An 18,049-nucleotide genomic window follows, 5' to 3' on the forward strand; every position below is an offset into this window, starting at 1 on the left:
TGTTTCAAAAAGATGTCCAATACAATACAATATAATACAATACAAGAACAGTAGTGCAAAATTCAAAATACAATACAGAATACAAATTTAGATACAGTAATACAAGAGTTAAAGTTTATGTTCAGTAAAGGCAGAGTTTTGCAATGGAGAAAAGGAATGGATATGAAGAGTATGGTGCAGCAAGAAAAGTGAGCACAAGCAGAGCTGGCGATCACAATGATGTAAAAAAATCCATTCTTTTTCTACAAGCCTCTGTAGTACAATGAAACTTGTGTATCTTGCTTAATAAAAGTTTTCATTGTACTACAGCGGCTTGTGGAGAAAGAAAAGATTTTTTACATCATTGTGATCCCCAGATCTGCTTGCGCTCACTTTTCTTGCTATTTTTGTGACTTATTTGTTGTTTTTGATGAGTATGGTGTAGCATTTATGGTGGTTTGGTAGTGATTAGGCAGGAACAGTTGGGATTACTGAGATAATGGTCTTTTAGTGCAGTTTTAAAAGATTTTAAAGAGTCTAGTTGAGTGATGTGGGAAGGCAGAGCATTCCAAAGTTTAGCAATGCTGTGACAGAAAAAGCTTTGACCGGCTCTTTTGTTTGGTTTGGTTACACTTAATAGGAGTTTATTGGTAGACTGTAAATTACGGGATGGGATGTATGATTGTAGGATAGAATGGAGTGCTGAGCAGTTGTTATGTTTGAATATTAATTTGTGAGCAAGAGTTAATTGGGTATAGTATAGGTGGTGGGGGAATTCAAGCCATTTCAATACAGAAATGGCTTGGCAGTGATGGGAGCGGCTAGTCATGCCTGAGGCAAATTGAGCTATTTTATAGTAGCAGGACTGAAGTTTGTTGAAGAGGGATGTGTGGAGGTTAGTAAAAATAGGGCTTCCATGTAGGAGGGAAGGAATGAGCAAAGTGTTAGCAAGTTTCAGTTTAGTAGAACTATCCATATAAAGTTTGTGACGGTAGACTTTCCCTAGCTTGAAATGAGGTTGTTTTACAGAATTATGAATATGCTGCTCGAAGGTGAGTTTGTCATCAATAATAATGCCTAATAGTTTTGCTGTCTTAACTATTTCAATTTTTGTGTTGTTTAGTGAGAAAGTTCTGAAATCTGAGACAGATGGTTTTTGTAGAGAAGAGCAGGAGTTTAGATTTTTTGGCATTCAGTAAAAGTTGCACATCATTTAGCCAAGATTCAACAGATGTAAGGGCATTCTGAGTAATATTTTGCAGATCAGAGGGATTGGTAGAAGAGGAGACAATAGTTTAATCATTGGCATATTGTATAAGTGTGCTATGTTTGCATGCTTTGTGAAGATCATTTTATGAATATATTGAATAGCAGTGGCCCCAAAAATAGATCCTTGTGGGACTCCTGCGCTGTTGGGCAAGTATTCAGATTGTTTGTTTTGCTACCTAACAGACTGTTTTCTATTATTTAAGTAGCTTGAGAACCATGTTAGTGAATTGGCGAAACAGTCAAGATTTTCTAATTGTTGTAACAGTAACTGGAGATTTGTTTTTGCGACATTCTTTCCATGTTCGATCCCTAGAAAGTAGATCTTGTTTAGTGAGTTTTGTTAGCCAAGTGGCATAATTATGTTTTCTCTGTTTGATGTGAATGGGGGCTCAGCTATTAAGTGTGCCTAGAAATAGTTTATTGAAATAATTAACAGCATCATCCAGTGGTAATATTTTAGAGGGGCCCAATTGTGAGCCTTTAGGGTACTTATAAATGTATTTTGTTGAAATTAGTTCCTGGATGTTCTGTAGGAATGGGGTCTGGGGATTTGGATTTGTGTTCTGTGGGTAAAGACTGGTAGGTGGTCACTTAAGGAGTTTGGAAGGGTGCCATTATTGGAGTATTTCTGAGGGTGAGAGACTAGGATCCAATCTAGGGTAGATTCTGTTTAGGTAGCTTCAGTACGAGTAGGGCTTGCAATAAGTTGTGTTAAACTGTGCAGGTTGATACTATTTCTAGGGGAGTTAGAAATTAAGTTTTGCCAATTGATGTTCATGTCACCCAGAATGATGGTTTCATGGAAGATGCTATGATTAGCCCAGGATAGTAAGTCTTCCAGAACAGGGGTAATCTGGCCAGGGGGACATATATCACGGCAATACATAGTTGTTTGTTACCATTAATATGAAGGATAGTTAGAAGTATTTCTATGTTCCTAAAATATGGGGCATATTTTTGCCAGACAGTAAGAATATATGAGTCATGGTATATTAAATCTACACCCCCTCCTTTCTTGTGGAATCTATCGTTACAAAGGATATTGTATCCAGGTGGGGTAATGTCAGTGTCAGCTATTTGTGGCTTTAACCAGGTTTCTGTTACTGCCACGATATCTGGGGTGCAGTGGAAGAGCCAGGTTTGGAATTCAGTAATTTTATTACAAATGCTACGTATATTTAGAGTTACCATATATAGGTCATGGTTTGTGGTTTCCTGGGTGGATGATGGTGGGTTGTTGGGACCAGGGTTTGGTTGAACATCCCCACATTGGGAAATCTGGAAGAGAGGGAGCATTAATGTATTAGTGTGGTGGGTTTTAGAAGGGGTTTTGAGTAAGAAGTGGGGGTTAGTTTGAATTTAGTTTTGGTGTGGGTGAGTTTTAATCTGGGTAGATCCAGTATACTACATGCAAGCATGGAGGACAAGATATTAGAGTAACTATTGATGTTTTTGATCTCAGGGGTTGATTGGGTTGCATGGTTAGTAGGTGCTATAAGCAATGGGCTGTGGGGGGATGTGGCTTGAGTGAGTATGAGGAGTGCAATGCAGAGGGTAAGAGAGAAGATGAGTGAGAAGTGTAAGTTGGACATCATTAAATAGTGGGAAAGTACAGATGTAGTATATTTTAATATATTAGAATGTGTAAGCTATGGGAGCAATGGGTTTTTCTGCTGTACTTGTGAAATTACAAGGATAGTAGGAGAGTGGTTAGGAAATAAATGGGTGGAGTAAGGGAGGGGTATAAGTGGTAAGAGAATGTATTTCCAGAATGTGGACGGGGGGGGGGGGATAATATGAGGGGTGTTAGTACTGGATAGGGAGTAGGAAGGGGAGGGGTTATAGGAAGTATAAATGTGTTTGAAGTGGGAGTGGGTGGGAATTCAGGTAGGGTAGAGGAGTGGAAAGAGCCTGAGCAGAGTGAGTGTGAACAGAGTGGGGTGAAACCAGACCTAGAAGAATGCTTTTAAGAGAAACTATCACATGAGCTTATTTTGTGCAGAACAAATTTCCTGCTCTAGTAAGCTGACCTGTATTGTTGAGGTTTAGGAGTCAAATGCTAGATGAACTGTCTTTTAAATAGAGAGGGCAAAGGAGGAAACGTGAATCGTTATAACAACACTACTCAAGAAAAAACCTAGTCTGAACTTTAGACAGGAAAAATAAACAAATTACAGTGGGACTTTAGCAGGATTTAGGAATGGGGGGTATGCAGCTGTGTCTCTTGACAGACAGTGTGCCACTGAAAAATGTTAGAATACCTCACAACAGTTAGGCTAAAGCAAATACCTCTATTTAGCTAAAATATTTTATAAATCTGACAATAAAACCTACATGGAATATATTAGCAGCTCTTATTTTATTACTGCTTCTTACCAATTTGAAACCTAGGTGGCAGGTTGGGAGAAGATACTGTTCTATATGCTGCCGAGTTCACTGAGGTGATATGATTTGCTAGGAGCTGGGTATTGTTAACTATGCAAAGGAAAGAGAGAGAACAAGTTTGTAAATTAGTGTTTGTCAGCTTAGAATCACTACTTTTCAGGCTAAGTAATTAAAGTATGCAAGTTAACTATTTACATGTAGAGTTTGTTTTATTAATTAAGTCCAGAACCTAGCTGCTCCACCTTCATAGTTTCTATAAAAAGGCAGATACACACGCACAATATGTATCTTAGTAATATCTATGGCCTTGTGCAGTTAGGCATAAGCCATAAACCAGACTGTTCGCTAGATGAATGATAAAAGTAAGTTATGCGCTGTATTTGTGGGTAAAAACAGATATACACAATTGCGCTTGCATGTACCACACAGTTAAGTTATGCTATACTAGTAAAATATATCAGTAGTAGTCTAATAGGGTGCAAAAATTGTTTGGAGGTAGGTTGAAGCAAGATTACATTAGTTGTGTATGTACTGAGTCAAAAGAGTATGGAAAAGCACATTAGAAACAATGTAACCAATTGCAGTTCTCAGGTGTTACACTCGCAACATCAGAATAGAAATTGTATATCTTGCTATCAATTGCAGCTCACAGTTTTAACACTCGCATTATAAACAGTTTAAAAAGTAGATGTAATGGGATTATCATGTCTCAAAATACAAACAAACATATTACAATTGCATCTCAGAGCGCTAACCTTCGCATTATCAGGAGTTTTAATAAAGTATGTGAAATGCCTTTGTCCTATCACAAAAAACAAACATCTTGCAAAAAGTTATAGGCAAATGCAAACTGTTAATTGAATAATAATAATTGAGAAATGCAGTGCCGTTGTTCTATCACAAATACAAAAAAAGGCAAAGTAAAACAGATAGTTAAATAGAACTGCAGTCGCGGAGCAAATTACAAGTCTATATACGTAGAGACATAGTGATAACAGACACTTGCATGAGGGTACTTAACGCCAAGATACGAACAGCTGCTATGAGGATTTAAAAATGGCACCCACCCTTTAAGCAACTTCTTAGTAACTAAGACTGAATGTATGGGGGAGGAGGGAATCCTTCAGGCCTAAGAGGAACTGAGGTAAGGGGAAACACTCTTGTCCCAGACCTAGAAGAGTACTTTCAAGAGAAACTATTAGGTGAGCATATTTTGTGCAGAACAAATTTCCCGGTCTAGTAAGCTGACCTGTATGGTTGAGGTTTAAGAGCCAAATGTTAGATGAACTATCTTTTAAATAAAACCAAATTAGGTGGTGCAATAGTGCTCAAATAAACCACTATAAAACCAAAGAAAGAGCACTAAGTGTTGTGAGTCCTCAGCAATAATTTTATTACAAAAAGTTAAGTGCTTTTGTCAATACCAGTTGACTTCCTCAGAACACTTCAAAACCACAAGAATATTGTTTAAATAATGTAAACTCAATAATAATTGGTTCATTCTCACACCAATGATTTAACAAAAATATCCCTAGTTCATGAATATACAACACATCTCATGAATATTAAGTATAAACTCATTAAAAACAATATTTTTTGTGGTTTTGAAATGTTCTGAGGAAGTCAACTGGTATTGACGAAAGCGCTTAACTTTTTGTAATAAAATTATTGCTGAGGACTCACAACACTTAGTGCTCTTTCTTTGGTTTTATATCTTTTAAATAAACTTACTTTGTTTCTGAGTTCCAGCTAAGATGTTTTGAGAGCTTGAGAGCCAGATCTATGCCATTCAGTCCATGTTTTATCTCAAAGTTTCATTAGGGATATAGTTTCTTTGGTAAGCCAGGGTGCATAGTTAGATTTGACCCTTATTGTTCAAGCTGGGGCTAATGAGTTTAGGATATTCAAGAAGACAGTGTTAAAATAATGGACAGCATTATTAAGTTGGAGGGTTTTAATTGGCTCCCATATACAAGTTTGTAGGGCTGAAATAATGTGGTTAGGATTAAAATTTGTTTTGCTTCTTATCAGGCAGTAGGTAGTTGGTTTGGCTTAATAGGTATGGAGTTTCAGCAAAAAGGTAGGTTGATGGTGACTCAGGGTGTCTGGTAAGTAACCAGAATGATAGGAGTGGACTGGTCTATTTATGAGGATCCAGTCTAGAACTGATTCACGCTCGGACATTCTAGATGGTGACTGAATAATTTGACTAAATCCATGCAGGTTTATGTGATTGGTGGGACTGTCTGAGGAACAAGTTGACCAGTCTATGTTTAAGTCTCCCATGAGAATTGTTTCATGTGAGAAAGAATTTATGGCCCAGTTAAGTAGGTTCTCTAGATTAGGGATATTGCTTTCTGGTGGGATGTAGCAGCTGATTATGTTAATAAATGTTTTATATATATATATATATATATATATATATATATATATATATATATATATATATATATATATATATATATATATATATATATATATATATATACATACATATCCATTTAGTTTTATTTATGATCTGAGCCACAACACTACTGTTTGAATATTTATTTTTGTCACACAGTTCTGATATTAATTTGTACAAGATAGCATTATAGTTAAGTTGTTGCCTTTGCCCTTTCCCCAAGGGCATACAACCTCAGAGATGATATAAGTCACAAGGATATGAAGAGCGCAGTCCCTTACATGTGGTGGCGCAGAGGGACTTGCCCCTCTATAAAAAAACTTTTATTTTGTTTTTCTGTTTTTTTTTGGATAAGTTATGTTTCAATCACTGTTTCTGAGATTATTTTTACTGACTTTACTGACTTTCTGTTTGACTACAGATATATATCTATATATATATATATATATTATAATATTATATATATATATATATATATATATATATATATATATATATATATATATATATATATATATATATATATATATATATATATATATATATATATATATATATATATACACATATGGGTCTACTTTGGTCGAAAACACATCTGGTCGAAATTGACTTCACTAAGCACACTTGACTGAAAGCTCACTTCACTGAAAACTCACTTGGTGGAAACTCATTTCGTCGAAAGTTATATATAGCCATTTCCCCACTGTAGTGCTATCCTGGAGTTAGAATATAAAGTAAGGGGGTTAGGGGGCACAGCCCCCCACATAGTTTAGTTATAAGTTGTCTTTTGGAAAGAGTTATTTATTTAACTTAGAAATATAGATGTTTATGGTTTAAAACTTTTGACATAGCTGGGGGACTGTGCGCCCCACCCCCCCTTACTTAATATTCTAACTCCAGGGTCACACTACAGTGGGGAAAAGGCCATGTATAACTTTAGACGAAATGAGTTTCAGTGAAATGAGTTTTCGATTAAGTGAGCTTTCAATGAAGTGTGCTGGGGAATCTGACTTTCGACCAAATGTGTTTTCGACCAAAGTAGACCCATATATATATATATATATATATATATATATATATATATATATATATATATATATACACACACACACATATATATACATACACACACACATTTGTATAATACACAGACACACACATACTTATAATTAATTTTATATATATATATATATATATATATATATATATATATATATATACACACATACATACATACAAATACCCAGAGACATACACACACACACACACACACACACACACACACACACACACAAACACACACACACACAAAGCTTTATATATATATATATATATATATATATATATATATATATATATATATATGCACATATAGCAGCCTTGGTGGTGATCCACAATCATTATTGTACCCTTCGCAGGTGGATTGTGCATGCAAAAGAACTGCTGATGTGTGCATGAAGAGTACAGCATGGCTAAGGACATGACAGTTATACTCTGACAAAAGAGGTATCAGAATGTTGTGCTGTGCAAACTTAGGGCTATAGTAATAAGCAGTTATAGGTGTGAATCAGTAGCAAATGAAAGCAGCAGTGTTAGGTAGCTATAAATATCACCACCCTAATAATTATAGAGCAATTGCTACTCAGTAGTAAAGCTAACACAAATATTCATTCAGTAGTCCATACTTGCAAGGTGATGCACAGAATGTGAAGTACAGGGAAAGCACTTTTTTTCAACAAGTGTGGCTGGGTTTTAGGGAAGGTTTGTTCTTGACTATTTGTGAATGCTAATTTGGTTTACAAATGGTTGTGTCGTGACCATTCATGTGGGAAGTATATACAGCATCTGTTTGAATGCAAATGTAGCAACACAAACACAAGTTATAATGGTGAGAATATACAAGCTAGAAGAATGCAGACATGGAAATAATGATTTATTTACTATTTGTGTTGCAAAACACATCCAGCTAACAGTGCATGCTATGGATTATACGTAGAACACCTAGGTTATATGTAGGACCCTTTGCAAAAAATGCCACAGCGTATAATGCTTCATTATATCTAAACAACATATTGTAGAGGGCAGTCATGATGCATCAGACAGTCCTTGAGTCAACATGTCTGATCAAAGCTGTCTTCATGTATAGAAATACCAAGGGCATTCAAACTGTAGGCTTTTTGCTTGTGTTATTGTCCACTCTTGGTTGTATGTCAGACAGGGCAGGTGAGGATAGAGGCCCACTTTGGTGTCCTTGAGCACTGTCTGGATTAGCGGAGCTGTGTGTCAGTGATTAAAGTGGTCATGGCCATAAATAGCTGTCTATAGGTCAAGTGAAATGCCATCCATAGCTGTAGACTATATCCATTGTAGGTATTCCTGGACCATGCTTTAATGGCTGTACACCAGTAGGAATCATAACAGATTAGGATATATACTGTTTGGTTAAACAGCACTGTGACCAAGGTTTACATGACATGGCACATTAGATTGGTCAGCACACACCTAATACAGGAGATGGCCAGGGAATGTGACACAAACATATATAATCAGCATTATTTGTCCATGTACAAGGTGTTTGACTGTTCTGTCCTTATAGGATGTGGCAAAGAATATGTTACATGAAACTTGCAGCGGGAAAACTCATTTGTTTGTCCACAGCCAAAATATGCATTTGCTGCCTGCTGTGAGATATGGTATTTGCCATCAATGTCCAATTCAGTAAAACTAAGCTTCAGCAAAAATGAAAGAAAATAAATAAATAAATAAATAATAAATAACAACAGTTGTTTGTGTTACATTCAGAAGAGACAAGACAACCACATCTTCTATAAAGTGGGTGGCCCCCTTACTTATGATAGTTACCTCCAAGGTTGTACCTGTCTAAGACAAATAATCAGGTTTATATTACTTCATCAAAGTTTTATTTCCATGAATACCTAATCATCAACCCCTTTACATCCAACATCCATTCATTAAATGTTCTCCTCGCAAACGGTTTTCAAAGGGAAGAGAATTACTTGTCTGTACAGTGATTGTCACAAACACTACATTATTTTAAACTCACCAAGGTGGGGATTACTGTGTCCCCCACACCCCCAACCTATATATACCAACTCCGAGATGGCACTTCGGTGGGGCAAAGGGCAAATTTTTAACAATGGTCAGCTATCTCCCTGCCCTATGAAAACCTTACAGTAATGTGAACATTCGATTAATGGATGTTCAATGTAAAGGGGTCGATGATTATGTATTCATGTAAATAAAACTTTGATGAAGTAATATAGACACCAAATAATCTACTTTCACTCAAATGGGCATTGCTGAAACAGGTGTCACTGGCTTAAAGAGTTACCTCTGCTGTGTTGCATGTGTCTTGATCACAGGCTGGGACAGTGTTTTAGACTTACTTGGCTGTCACAGACACCTATCAAGAGTACCTCATTATGAAGAGCATTCCTCATCTTGTGTCTTAAAAATTCCATGTATTGTTTAACACTGAAAGGGTCCATCACACATTCACTATTAAGAATTATACCATGACCCCCCCCCCCAAAACATGCACGCTGATTGGCCAGCGTGCCCGTTGTAAATCGAGTTATACTAATGGAAAAAGGTCCGGTCGCCCGGACTTTTTTCCATTAGTATAACTCGGTTTTTTAAAACACTGTCTCGCTATGTTAAATGGGTTTAACATAGCGAGACAGCTTTAAAATAAGCAACGGAGATCTCCGTTGCTTATTTTAAAGCTATCTCGCTATGTTAAACCCATTTAACATAGCGAGACAGTGTTTAAAGCAACGAGAAAGCAAGATCTCCGTTGCTTTTTAGTGTCTCGCTATGTTAAATGAGTTTAACATAGCGAGACAGTTAAAATAAGCAGCGGAGATGTCCGTTGCTTATTTTAAAACTGTCTCACTATGTTAAACTCATTTAACATAGCGAGACACTAAAAAGCAACGGAGATCTTGCTTTCTCGTTGCTTTTGCACAGCTCTGATGTACTGCACAGGCGCGCAGTACATCAGAACTGCCGCGGATGCCAGACATCTGCGGAAGGGCAGTAAACAGGCATTATACTATGCCATTATTTAAGAAAAGTAACAGTTTCTTTTCTTAAATAATGTCATGGTATAATAGCAATAACCGCCTGGGTGTGGGTAATGCTAAATTACCCACGGTTGGCTTTGTTTGGTCCCTCGAGCTTCGCCCTCGGGACCAAACCACGCCAACCGTGGGTAAATTTAGCATTACCCACACCCAGGCATGGGTTATTGCTATAATATTTATGGTAAATAATACTGACTGATATTATTTCATCAGAAGAGCATTTTACAAGTACAAAATAACACATTTTAAGCATGCTGCTAATTTCCTAGTTTAAGGTGATAAGTGTTCTACATTTTACCCATTTGTTTCATATTATGAATGGTAACATTAGACACTTTGGATATGGGAGGTTAAGGATTATGCTCACAAAGTCCACAGTCTGATTATTCTTGCATACAAGCAGATATGGGTGGCATATTTACACCAGTAGGTGTGTACCAAAGGGAATATCATCAATATATATCCATTTTAAGACCACTGACCAAGGGAAGTCCGTTAACTTACACATACAGAACATACACACACACACACACACACACACACACACACACACACACACACACACACACACACACACACACACACACACACACACACACATGCATACACATACACTGGCCTTGTGTGTCATGCATACAGTATTATTATTGTCATGGGCATGCATGCCCAAGTATACCCCACTGCATACTAGCATCACTTTCGGATATGTCAAGAATGATGCTGTCAGGAATTGTGCCACAAAGTCCACTGCAGCTCTGAATTTGGAGAAGGCACCAAATCTACAGTCCTGCCACCATCTGTTATTCTTGTCTGCAGAGGTCAATATCAGTACAGTGCAGGGTGCTACTGTACTAGAATGTGCACTGCCCACAGGAACTGTCTATGCAGTGCAAACTACCCACAATCATTTACCCATTTTATGAATCATTTACTCATGATATGAATCATTACTCATGATATGAATCATTTACTCATGATATGGCTGCCTGTGAATGACAGGTAGTATTAAGCCTGTACATCCAGTCACAATAGATTCAGAACAAATCAGTGGTGTGTGATTCATCATATGTCACATGGCATTCTGTGTATGTATTTATTTATTTATTTATTTTCTAGCTAACTAGTTTGAGAGACTGACTCATTGATTCTTTTTCAGCCCTGATTAGCATTACAATAACACAATTCCAAAGACAGCACTCTAATTAGTTATAAATCAGCTCAGTAGCAACAATATTTGCACTTCAACTAAGAAATGTTGTAAGCTCATATGCAATCCAAATACAAAAGAAAAAAGCCATTAAGTAAACTTTTTGTACAAACAGTAGATGAGGTTTGACAGAAGATGTTAATAAAATACTATAAATAATATTTACTTTTAAAGCAACAACCTGTATTTAATTGTCTATAGACAATACTGTCAATAACATGTACTACTAGAGCAGACACTGGTGGGTTAATAGCTGCTTGAATTTATCAGAAACCACTGTCCAGAGCAAAGAATAAAGATGTTATTCCATCTGCAATTCAAAAGTGAGAATAATAATCACTCTGGGGTGGATATTGAGGGACACTGTATTTATTAGTCTAGAGGGTTAGGAGACACTGATTTTCCATTTTTAAAGGCAATACCAGTAAATCCTAGATGTGGACTGTCTGAGAACTGAAAAAAGTGCTGTATTTTCACATAACTGCCTGTTTTAGGCCAGAGAAGTACTTCACCACAATTTGCATTGCTGCTAATAGTATTATGATGTATTATTGAATGGTTTCTGTTTAGAATCGGTTTTAACATTCAATATTTATTGATGCAGAAGAAAATTATAATGAAATTACCATAATGATTGTATGATGGTTTGGATTCTGATTTCGTCTTTTCAGTATTAGCAAAGCCTATTTTGCCAAGGGGTGGTGATTATGCAAGCAAGTTATTAGAACTGGAAACTAAGTTAATTTTAAATTATAATACATTATTTTCTGTTGGGCTAAATCAGGAAGTAAATGTTTAATATATTTAAAATGGAAATCTATAAAAATTGTTGATTTTTATTGGAAATGAAAGAAAGAAGAAAATATATTGTTTGTATAACTGAATAATTGTTAGGGATGACAGGTTGCATATGTATATAAAGAAAGGTATGTTATTTGTTATTCAGATCCCTGAAGGTGAATGGCCACGGTACCAGATCAATGGTTGCTGAAGACAGAATAAACAGTTGGAGCTGAACTCTGTGCTTTTTTTTTTTGTTTTTTTTTTTACTTGCTAACATGTTACAGAACCAGATAAACTGTAGAGGAAATTCCATTACTGTAATAGGTACGTCTTTGTTTATCAGAAGTATTCTGCATAGCAATAACTGTCTAATTCATTAATTCTTCTTCTTTCGACTTTTCCCAGTTAGAGTTTGCCACAGCGGATCATCTGTCCGCTCATGATTGGCAGTGGAGTTTTGTAGTGTCAAAAGTTATATTATTTTTTCAGCTTCTTTCATGACACATAAAAACCAGTAATAATGCTTTAAACAAGCATTTTCGTCACTATAAATGACATATTCCTTTGTACTGTGATGATCTGCTGCATGAGTGTATTATATTTACATTGTACTTATATAAAGTATATAACTTTCACTGAACTATAATTAGGATGACTACAAGATTTCACTAAACAGAGATTAGTAAGTTTACAGATGTCTTCTTTTTTTTCTTCCCACTGCATTCTTCTTTCCTTTTCTTCTTTTCATTATTGATAATGAGAATAAAAACTACATGGATATATTTTAAAATGAACTAGATGAATTTTAAATGTTCTGTATTTGTGTTTCTGCTACTTGTTTTAACATTCTAAAAGTTCCCTTCCTATAAATGAGAGTTAAAGTTCAAAATGCATTTTCTGCAGCACAGGTAGCTTGGACATGGAATCTAGACTGTATAAGTTGAAAAACAGTGCAAGGTATGTGAAAAAAACATTCTAAAGCAATTTAACTAACACTAAGTGTGAAAAGGGACTGAAAAGAAGCAGTTACTGTAAAAAATAGTCAATAGCATCTCTAAATTTTTGAATAAGAGCCCAAGTAATGAACAAACACCATACAAGTTAAAATATATAAATGATTTTCATGCAGACAAAACCACTCAACATAACACCCACTGCACATAGATAAAGCTTATCACATACATCCACATTCACTAGCTAGAATAACCAAAAATAAAAAAACAGATTACTTGAAATTAGTTAAGCAAGTAAAAATACACCCCCACATACATGCTGCTCTCTATATTAGAAAATAATGTTTAAGAGGATTTAAACAAAATAATGAGACTTGTAAGTAATAGTAATACACACACACACACCACATACACACTACTCTCTATGTTTGAAAATAATGAACATTAAAATAAAATAATGAAGAGACATAAGTAATAATAATAATAACATATATACAATATTTAAAATTCTATAGAAAGGTATTTTGATGAAGTATATTTTTTGTTGATTTTGCCTTGTATTTTATGATGAAGTGTAATAGATGACAAAATTAAATACCTGTGAGAAAGATATTTAGGCAAAATGGAAAATGAGAGCAACATTTCTTTTCTTTATTTTTTACTGTTTGTGTCCTTTGAAGTCTAGCCATTTTTTGTTGCTTGTCTCTTTAAGCTGACAAGAGTCCAATCCATATTTTCTGACTGAACAAAAATTGTCTTTTTCTGAGAAAAGTCCACTGCATATTCCAGAAAATTAAAAGTTTTCTGACCTTCTGGTAAAAATGTCCCAATTATGTCTGGAAAAGTTAGTTGAGCATTAATGTTTAGGTTCTTTAAGTCTTTTATGAATAGACTACATGCTTTCCTTTTGGTCATAACAAATGCAATATAATAATTGTCAAACCGGATAGTGTTATTTATTATTATCGCTGAATTAGCCAAAGCAGTCTTCAGTACCAGGTCCTTGTCTTAGCTGGAGGGAAATTCTGTAATAATAGATCTGGGAACCGGAGGATTTTTCTTCAAAGAAGAAGTCAAAAGAGATCTATGGGCTTTCTCAATACCAAAAGAGAGAGCTTCTGGTAGATTTAGAATTTTAGGCATCTAGTTAGTTAAAAACTGCAATACATCATCTCTGTCTTCCTTTTCTGGTATTCCCTATATCCTAATATTATTTGTTCTAGATCTACTTTCTTAAGTCCTCTAGTTTTTTCCATAAGCAAAGTATTTTGTTTTAACAGGAATTCTATGTGATTCTCACTCTCTGCCGTTTTTCTATCCAGGTCATTTAATGTGTCCTCTATTGCTGAGATATGAGCAGAATGTTGTTTTATGATCTCTTTTAACATTTCTGTTTGTTTCTTGGAATCTTCTTTTATATTGTCCATTTTGATCTCAAGTTTAACAAATTTAACAGAAAGCTCCTGGATACTGTCCATTATAGACTCTAGCTCCTTTTTCACCAACTTGTCTTAAGAGTTCACTTTTGAATGTCTCATTCCGTCACTACAGTCAAAACTTCTGACAGGAAAAAAAAATCAAAGAAAAAACATAAAAACTTTCAATTTTTTCTTTCAAATAATTGTCCAAGTTTGTTTAAAAAACTCAAAATATATAAGAAAATACGTTTTTGTTAAGTTTGTATAATAAAATCCTGACAGAAAAAAAGAAAATAAAGCAGAGTTAAAACTTTGTGCAGTTAGCAGTCTGCCATCTCGACCACCCTACCCAGGTATTATTTAAAAACTCTCAGAACTAGACATAAATCCCTGCATAGCTCACTGCATTGCTGGCTGGTTCAGAGATAGGACCCAAGAAGTCAGGATTAGTGAGACTACTTGCACTAGGGGACTGGTCACCAGAGGAGTACCTCAGAGTTCTGTGTTGGGCCTGCTCCTGTTTGGCATCTGCTTCTTGGAAGTCAAAGCTAAGGTTAAAGTTGTATGACTCACCAAGTTTGCAGATGACTGTAAATTAGGAGCTATCATAGATTCTCTCATGACACCAGCATCCTACCACAGGGTCTAACAAAAACAAATGATTAGTACTAAAGCTAAAAATTAAAACACAGTACAAAGAATGCATTTTAGTGTCCTTTAGGAAATCATCCACCAAGCTAATTACTCTAGCAATAAATCATCCAGTAGTTAGGGATCTGGGAATATATGCAGACATTAATCTGGCCTTTGATCAACATGTATACAAGATAAACAGAAAATGTTTCTATGTCATCCAACTCATAAACAAGGGTAATGGCATCCAGGTCCAAAGAAGTTATAGTACCACTCTTCTCAGCCCTTTTCAGACCCATCATTGAGTATAATCCCCCCTTTGGCATGTACCTAACCTGGCATTTGCAATAGGTGGAATGTCCTCAAAGGGTCCTCACCAGGAGAATCCAGGGTATGAATACCCTGTCCTACACAGCTCACCTTAAGGCCCTATCTCTGTACTCAGTCTTCTACAGGTTACTGAGAGGTGATCTATGTCTGGCATATAAGGCATCCTCAAATCCAGTTCTGATGGATCTCTTACACATCTGCAAAACAAAAAGCACCAGAAACACTAGATACAAGGACCTGAACTTTGTGTGTGAAATAAATAGAACATGCTGGAAAAAAAGCAATATGTATCTCAATGGAACCCTGCACTGTGGAATAAGATCCCCATCCATGTGAAGCAGAGTTCATCCCTGACCCTATTCAAACAAAACCTTGATCATTGGGTGGGAAATCACAAGTTCACCCCTAGTCTGGCCTCCAAGTCTCCAATGGATAGAGGTCAACAGTAAGTAAATTTATTCCTAACAAACATAGCCCCCACATAACCCTTAGCTACCATCTTAAAACATACCCCACCATATAGGCATCCAAAGTACTCAAGGACAAAACTGGGTTGGGTTGCACAACTAAAATTATAAAGACCGTGGTGGTCATTCATCATCATCATCATCATCAACAGCCCCCTTTTTCCCATTTTCTACATGGGGTCTGGGTATCATGCTAACTGCCATCTTTCTTGATTCAGCGCCACAGTTCTGCCTTCTTCAACACTCATGCCTGACTGTCACAGATTTTCTTTCACACAATCCATCCACCTCTTTGCTGGGCATCCTTGTTTCCTCTTACCTTCTTCCTGTCTGTCCCAAATCTTCTTTACCAGATTGTCTTCTACTTTCCTACACATGTCAAAATCACTGTAATCTGTTCTCTTTGATTTTTTTCTGCAATTGGAGGTACTTTGGCTTCTGCTCTTATGTCCTCATTTATTTGTATGTCCCACAGTATGCATTCTACCACCCTTCTCAGGTACTTCATTTCCATCACCTCTAGTTTCCTCATCTGTTCTGCCTTTCCTGCCCAGGTTTCTGTACCATACAGTAGTACTCGTCATACCACTGTGTTATACACCTTACGTTTCAGCTTATTTGGCATTCTTCTGTCAGACTACACCTGAAATTCTATGCCAGTTGGCTGCAGCCCCTCTGATTCTAGCTTTGACCTCTTCATTCAAACTTCCCTTCTCCTCAACCACCCCTCCCAGATACTTGAAGCTGTTTACCTGTTCCACTATCTTCCCATCTATCTCAATTCTCAGCTTCTGATTTCCCCAATTTGCTGCCATTATCACCATCTTAACTGTGCTTAGTTTCATCCCATGTGCCTTCAGGTTTGCATTCCATTCCACTATCATTTGCTGAAGTTCTTGCTCAGAGTCTGCCTGTAATGCCACATTGTCTACATTGATCTGTCCCCTCCGACCTGTTTGCTAATATAGTCCATCACCAGTATGAACAGCAGTGGGCTCAGAGCTGAACCCTGGTGCACACCCACTCCCATTGGAAACCCCCTTGTGAGACCAAACACTGTTTGTACTTGAGTCATTGGGTCCTTGTACATAGCCTGCACTAATTCTGTCAATGTTTCTGGGGCGATGAACCATCACAGTACTGCTCAAATTAGTTTTCTTGGGACCTTGTCATATGCTTTCTCTAAGTGTAGGAATGCCCATTTGGACTCTTTCCTAATCTATAGCTTCTTCTCAACTGTCTGTCTCACTGCAAACATTGGGTCAGTTGTGCTGCACGCTGATCTGAATCTGAACTACTCATCTCCCATCTAACTTTCTACTACTATGAGTACCCATTTATCAATCCCCCCTCAAGAACTTTCATGTAACATGACAGGAGTATGATGCCTCTGTACTACCCACAGTTGTGGATGTCCCCTTTGTTCTTGTACACTGGCACAAGTAAGGTTATTCTCCAGTCATCTGGGATATGCCTTTCTCCCAGCACTGTTATGAGTGCCCTCAGGAACAATTTCACCTTTATCTCACCAGCATCTTTATCATAGCTGCTGTGACTTCATCTGAGCCTGCTACTTTCCTGACTTCATGTTCCTTAGTGCTATTCTTACTTCATCTAGGGTGGGCTCCTCTTCTTCTCTCATTGTATGGGGCAGTACAGCTTTTGTGGTTTTTTTTCATTAATAACCTGCTGGAAATACTCCTTCCATGTGCCTTTGATATCCTGTGGACTAGTGAGCAGGTTGCTGCTAACATCCCTTATGAAGGGTGTCTGACTATCTTCTTTATCTTTCTGTCTTTGCCTTGCAACCTGAAATAGTTTCTTTATGCCACCTACTGAGTAACTTTCCAGAAGCTGAGAGAGTCTCTGTGATCCCCTGTTCTTTGCTATTGGAACTCCTTTCTTAGCTTCTTTATTAGCCAACCAGTATTCCTTCCTAGCCTGGTCAGTCTTTTCTATCTCACACTTTTTCCTGCAGTCCTTCTTTCTTTTGAAGATTTCCCGGACTTCTACATTCTACCACCAGCTTTCCTTATGTACCTTATTTCCATGCCTGGCTCAGCCACATTAGCTAGCCTAGTATAAAACTATGAACTTATGAACTAAAATACACCC

This window comes from Protopterus annectens, chromosome 15.part0 (genome assembly GCF_019279795.1).
Source record: "Protopterus annectens isolate FY-2018-M chromosome 15.part0, PAN1.0, whole genome shotgun sequence".
NCBI classification, from domain to species: domain Eukaryota; kingdom Metazoa; phylum Chordata; order Ceratodontiformes; family Protopteridae; genus Protopterus; species Protopterus annectens.